Below are 7,032 nucleotides of genomic sequence, written 5' to 3'. Positions count from 1 at the left end.
GTTTTAAATAAATTATAAATTGATAAACTTAAAATAAATTAATTAATTTGATTTTTTTTTTAAATACAAGTATATATTTATTTTAACAAAATACATACGAAGTTTTTTAAACATTATTATAATACTTTTGTAGTTTATATATAATACGGCTTTGCCGCTTTAATAAAATAAATGGTCTAATTATTTCAGATCTTTTTCATTGTCACTGCTTTTTTTTTTAATTGTTATTTCGACTCTTCTTTAAATATTACATAATTAACAATGGAACTTGGTAAATTCGAAGATTTTGTTTTTTATAAAAACCGGCACATCGAGAAACATAAGTAAAGTGCTGGTACAATACATTTATTTAGTTAATTTAGTTCTAAAAATATTTAATATTAAAAACAAATAAAAAGAATAGAATAAAGTTTGCTTTATTTTACTTCAATACTTCAAAAATGTATATTTAAAATGCTTATATAGTCCGCTGGTGATCCCCAAGGTAGTGTCATAGGTCCCATCCTCTACTGTGTAGAGTCTATACAGCTGATATCCCAACTAATCCTAACACTATCCTTACCACGTATGCCTATGACAGATGTGTGCTGGTAGTTAATAATAACCCTTTAATTGCATCTTAAACCTCATATCAAAAATATCAAAGAATACTACCGAAGCTGGAGGATTAAAATAAATCCCAACAAATCCCACCAAATAAATTTTACCTTTCGTTTTAAACCTACCGACTGCCCTACAGTATCTTTTAATAATGTTGCTCTTACCTCTGTCGAACAGATCCGCTTCCTTGGACTACATCTGGACAAACGACTATCTTGAATTGTTCACATAAGACTATAAAGAAAGGAAACTGCACGTCGATTCCGACTATTACAGCAGACAAATGGTCTAAACTTCCAATCCATTACAAAAAGACAGTTCTACATGAATATAATGCTCCTTACGTTGTCACAAATAAAATCATACATAAGAGACCTTAATGTTCCATATATAACCGATCTAGCCCGAACTAGATATTCCTTCCATTATGAACTCCCTAACCACCCAAACCCACTAGTTTTTAACCTTGCTTCCTCCTTCATTCCTGACAATCCTCGGAAGTGCCTGACAAGAACATGTTCTCGAGACCTTCTTATGCAGAAATTTTATTAGAGTGCTACCAATACCTAATCATACTATTATGATCATATATCAGTTTTGTAAGTACAGTTGTAAATGTCAATAAATAAATAATTAAAAAAAACTGGTTCTCCTTTAAAATTAGCATTATGTAAGATGTGCCATTATTTAAGAAAAGCAGCGATATGAGCAAATATTTATAAATAAGATTCCTTTAAGATAAGCACCCCCTATCGAGGCGGTGATTACAGCGGGGCTTATCAGAGGCGGTGGTGGGGAGGGCGAGGGGTGAAGCTCCCACAGCCGGTGCGCCTCACTCTGCCAGACGCCGGCGTTCGGGCCTCTCCTCTTGAAGTATCAGTCGGTGAGTACCGCTATTATCTTATCAATAATTAATTAGAAATTCCGATGATTAAATATTGAATATTTTACTGATTAATCTGTATTTTCCCCTATTCATGCTTAATGTCAATAATTTTAAATTAAAAAAAAAAAATCTGATCCAAAACGGTTAAGCTAACCTGAGTTTGAAAAAAAAATTCATTTTATGATAAACAAAAATTAATTACATCTACGAAATATTGCTTAAAAATTCCTACAAAATTTCTTTATATTGTTAAAGAGTTTATTGGTGCATGTGCATATCTTTTACATAGCTCAGCTGACGTGAATTTGTGTTACTTGAAACGGAACAATTGCAAATTAACTAATTTAAATTTTTTATTATTGTCAAAACTTCCTTTTCTTATTCCTGAATGATGTTTATTTTCATTAAATAATAAATCAATAGAATAAACTTATCTTCTTTTTTTTCAGGTGTATGAAGAACGATGGTAAGGTTTTCAATAAAATAAGTTTGTATTCATCTTAACTAATAACAATTACATAGCATTATTTAACAAGAATATGTTACTTTTATTATATTTTTAATAAACTACGAATATGATCAACTATTTATCAATTTATTTAATGTTCAATAAAATTCAATTTAAATATAAACTAACATTTTATTTTTATAAGTAAATGAATACATAGTATAAATAATTTTTATTTTATTGTTTTTTTTAAGACAGGAAAATTCATAAAAATAAAACAAATACCGTAAATAGTGATATATTTCTTTTAAATAAATTATTGATGTTATAATATATTACATATATTTTTATATTTAAAAGAGGTAAGTGTTGCTGAGCGTTTGATGCACTGCAGAGTTAAGTTTTGGGACGAGAAACGATGGGACCGGAGCTGTCCCTAGGGATTGAGCCAGCCTTCCCTAAACTGTCTGGAAGTAAATTGAGTTTTGCATCTTTGTTTATCGATATACTTCTACAGGATCTTTCTCTAACTATTTCTTTGCTGAAATTTAGATTTTTTTTTTTTGATTATTTAAATATTTTAGTTATCAATGCTTAAAGTTTTATACTATATTATGTCTAATATAATAAGCCAATTTAAATATTCTTTATATCGATTAAGTAACTCAGAAATAAAAAGGCTTGAAAGTATTGAAAAAAATAATATTGCAAATTATGATAAGAATGACAGCTTATAATAGGAAGGGTATGCTACAAATTTTAAAAACAGTTAAAAATTATTTCTCCTTACATTAGTTTATTTTAAATAACTTATTTTTTATTAAATTTTGTATCATTTTTTTTCTAATAATACTCATTGTGTACAATGAAGGCTGTCAATTTAAAGAACGGGCAAAAGTCAGCTTACAATTATCATAGTTAGTATTTTGATATTTAAAAGCAACAAATAATTAAATTCCGTTCTTATTTAAATATAAATATAGCAGAAAATATTTTTATGAAGTCTAAGAATTACATTAGTATTGAAATCGAAAGGGACCATCCATTCACTCATTCTTTAATCCAATCATCAATTCATGGATTCAATAATCCAGTAGTTATTTAAAATAATAATAATTTGTTAAATGTTTGTACTTGACAGAACTTTAGGCCTTTCAAAAGTATCTATTGAAATATACATGTATCTTTAAAGTTAAAAATTTAATGAAATATTCTTTGTTACCAGAACTGCATTTACAGAATCAATAATTCGCTGTCAAAATATAGCCGCATAAGGATTTCGATTCATTAAGATTTCTAGGCACAATCTTCGTGATCTTCGTTATATTGGTTTGAATTCGATTTTGCAATTGTGCCTAGGGTCACGCATGCGTACTGAACGCCATATGATGAACTGAAACCTAAATAGTTTTCTTCTTTCTTAAGGAATTCAACTTAAGATCATTTTTTTTCTCTATATATTTTTCATCGTTATGAAATATATTATAAATAACCTAGTCCTATTATTTTCCGAAAAGATCGAATTCGATACTGAAATCTTGTGGATATCCAGTCTCATTTAAAAGAATATTGCTTCAATTGCTATTAAAAAGGATAATATTCAATTTAACTCTAAAATAAAGTTTTTTTTTTTTTATTCCCTCATTGTAACTAGGTAATATTACTACAATATAGCTGTTATATTTTATAGCTTTGAACTAAAAAAAAATAAATAAAAAAGAACCCAGCTGTATACAAATTTTATGAGGAAGATAATGGCAAAAAAGAATAAAAAAGTGAACTTTTTCGGGTCGAGCAGGTGAACTTACCGAGTGTGTTGTGGACAATTAAGTAAATAATAAAATCCTTATAAACATTTGTATAGTCTTAACATTGTTATGATATTGAATACAGAATAAAAATAACTTTGATAACTGTTTAAATTGTATAAAATTATATTTTAGCAATAATAATAAACAACGTAGCTTTATCGCATAAGATATCAACATTTTAAAACATTAAATTGTAATTAGGAAGAGTTGTTTTTTTCTCCATGTGAATCGTTTTTTCTTAAAATTTCAAATTATTTTTTATTAATCACCATTAAATATAATTTATATATGATAATGAAATGAAAAGAGTGATTTAATTTCTCTGACAAACGACCCATACACAAAAATTCAAAACTTTTACAATTTCCCTCCAATTAGAAGAAATACAAATATTTTACAATTGTGTTTCTGAAATTATTTTTATCTATGTACTCTAGATGTTCCTATCTTGAGGGCAAAAAAAAAACAACAACAAAAAATGTTTTTTTTTGTGATTTTCGTGGAAAAAGTGTATACAATCGGACAAATCTAAATAATAAAAAAGTTTCAGAATTCAATTTCCAGTAAGGATCCGTTATCATAATTTGGGTTTCCTCAACCGGCCGAAGAGACTGAAAGACTGCCAAGACTCTAAAGTCTCCTTAAATAAATACTTCTATTATATTGGTGGATTTTTACTGTAAATTGAATTCGGAAAAGATTTTATTTTTAGATATTTTTCTATTTACCGCACCGTTTTTATACCTATCATTGAATGTAATAAAAAAAATTGTTCACGATCTTTTGTGATTTACTCCTTCAAGATGCGTCGAATAAAAATGTTCACGAAGGGAATTCGTTTTAAAATCTACTTTACTATCAAAATCCCTTTTTAAAAAAACACCCTTCCCGAATTCCAGAGTTTGGAGTTTTGTTGAAGAAATGGAGAAAATTAAAACTTACCCTCAGAAGATGGACCACATGCCATCTATGGCTATGACTTCACATAAATATTTCTTTCTTCGAAATGCCTTTGATCTCATTTCTTGAACATATTCTAAAAAAATAGATGAAGTATGTTTGTATCTTCCTGGAACAAGCATACGTGATAACGCGCTGGGACTATTATTCTTACAGTAAGAGTCAACTTGAATAATAACATTATTTACGTAAGTCATATAAATATATGAAATAGTTCTATAAAATAGCAAATATCTATTTTATAGAACTGCTACTTCTAAATAGTCCTTGCTGATCGCAAACCTAATTTACCCGCTGTAAATATCTGCATGACTGGAAACCCCACATTACACAACTTGACTTCCTTTGTTTTCTTAGAGACACCAACTAAAAAAAAGGGTAGAAATTAGAAAGCGTTAACAATTTGTAAAAATCTTGTGAATGATCTCTAGACGTTCTGAAAGTTAATGGTAACTAATATTTTCAAATGACATTAAATACATTTTTAAGATTTTAAAATGATTTTTTTTCCACATTTATTCATTTCTTGAGAATAATTGAGTAGCTGAAATAATTTACATTCAGCTTCTCACAATGCGAAATGAACATTGGTTCTAGTTTGTACAATCCACCAACATATAAGATACCCTTATACTATAATAGAAATATGACATTTTTGAATCTCATGTTCTAATCAGTATTTGGCAAATTGGTGTGTGAACAGACTATGTTATCATAGTGAGTTTATTCCAAAGAAACTATGTTTTATAAAAAGAAATGGTGGGGTTGTTTTAAAATTCATTTAAATTTTATTTGATTACAGTTTGTGTTCTATATCACTTTTTTTTAAATTTTCTATATTATATTTTTTCTACTTTACTACTACTACTTACTTTACTGCGTTTGAATCCTTCTTTGATACTTCTAGATTAATTACCTATATTTGTTGCAAATTTAAAATTATTGTAAATTTGCCCGTTTGCTAAAACTAGAAATGCTATTAGTGAGCAGACTACTGTGAAATTCAAAATAATGGAATGATAATTGGGAGCAGATTTTTAAAAATTAAATAGTAGGAAAAATTATAATTGAATGAAAAAATATATCACCTGTTATTTTAGGTTAGATTTGATATAAGAGTTTTTCAGATTAAATTCTCTTATTTCAAAATAACTCTAAACGCAACCCTATTCAAATGTGTGATTTTTAATTTTACATCAAAATAAAACTAAAGGCTTACTTAATCATTTGAGGATGATAATAATTGAAATATAGAGAATTAAAATAAAATTCATCTCGGGCATTGGTGATACCTAGTATATTCCGTCTATATGATTTTATCAAATGAAATTAAGAGCAATTTCGAAGAAGGTCAGTTTTAATTTAGAAAAATAAATACTAAAATTTGAATGAAAAACATTTTTTAATTTCTCAGTCAAATTTAATATATTGTCGAATGTCAGTTATTACTTTGTTAAATGAATTCCTGAATATTGACTAACAGTTTACCTGTCAATTCTTGGGATAGTACAATAGTATTCAAGAATTGTGTCATCTGCTGATAGTATCGGCAGAGAGAGATCCTGTTCGGGCGAGTTGTATGGACGTTATTTTAAAACTGCATTATTTGTTGTTATTTTTAAATTAACAATTTCGCAAATATTTATTTTTTTACTATCGTTGTGTATTATTTTTTTTCGTGACAATAAATTACTAACATTGTTATTATTATTTTGTTAACGGTTTTCACCTATTTTTAACCAATCAGATTATTTTCAATTATGATTCAATATTAGAGCTTCGAAAATAATCGTTATCCCCTCTACTAGTCATTTTCCTTTTAACACATGTATAACCAAATGTAAACTTCATCCGATTAATCCGGCATCGATCTTTCATCCTTTTAGCGGGCTCACCTACTTGAAATGTGATCCTGTGAGCTGAGCATTCACTCTCTGTGAAAGGATACTTGCTCCGATCCTTCACAGAAGTAATTTTTCATAAGAATTGCTTTTGAGAAATAGATATCTACTCATCTGCTCGTATTAAGTGCTACGGATTTAAATGAGATTAAATCGGGCTCCATTGAATTTTATTTATTAAAAATTTCCTATCATGGATATGGGCCATCCTATTTTCCATATTCCGTTGAAGGTTGTGAAAATAATATGGTTCCGTTCATTGCAAGTTATTGTAAAACAAGTCAAGTGGTAATTGAGCTATCATTAATTTTTCCAAAAAACGCATTAGGTCTTATAGGTAAAAGGAAAAAAAAGTTATAGATTTGAAGGTATTGTAATATTTGCATTTCTTTATTCTCATGATGTTTTGGCAATTTAAAATATATA

At 28.0% G+C, this 7,032-nt stretch overlaps 1 long non-coding RNA gene across 1 annotated transcript in view; it reads left to right on the top strand.

Annotated features, from left to right (window-relative positions):
- Positions 1-1,394: 1,394 nt before the first annotated feature.
- Positions 1,395-7,032, top strand: part of LOC106684701 (uncharacterized) — a 135,128-nt gene continuing 129,490 nt past the window's right edge. The window contains exons 1-2 of the long non-coding RNA XR_001343728.2: positions 1,395-1,483; positions 1,936-1,952. This is a non-coding gene — a long non-coding RNA (uncharacterized lncRNA). The remainder of the gene's footprint in view (positions 1,484-1,935; positions 1,953-7,032) is intronic.

This window comes from Halyomorpha halys, unplaced genomic scaffold (genome assembly GCF_000696795.3).
Source record: "Halyomorpha halys isolate HHAL.00 unplaced genomic scaffold, Hhal_1.1 Scaffold603.1, whole genome shotgun sequence".
NCBI lineage: Eukaryota > Metazoa > Arthropoda > Insecta > Hemiptera > Pentatomidae > Halyomorpha > Halyomorpha halys.
The sequence above is the reverse complement of the archived record's forward strand: the minus strand, read 5'-3'. Positions and strand labels throughout refer to the sequence as shown.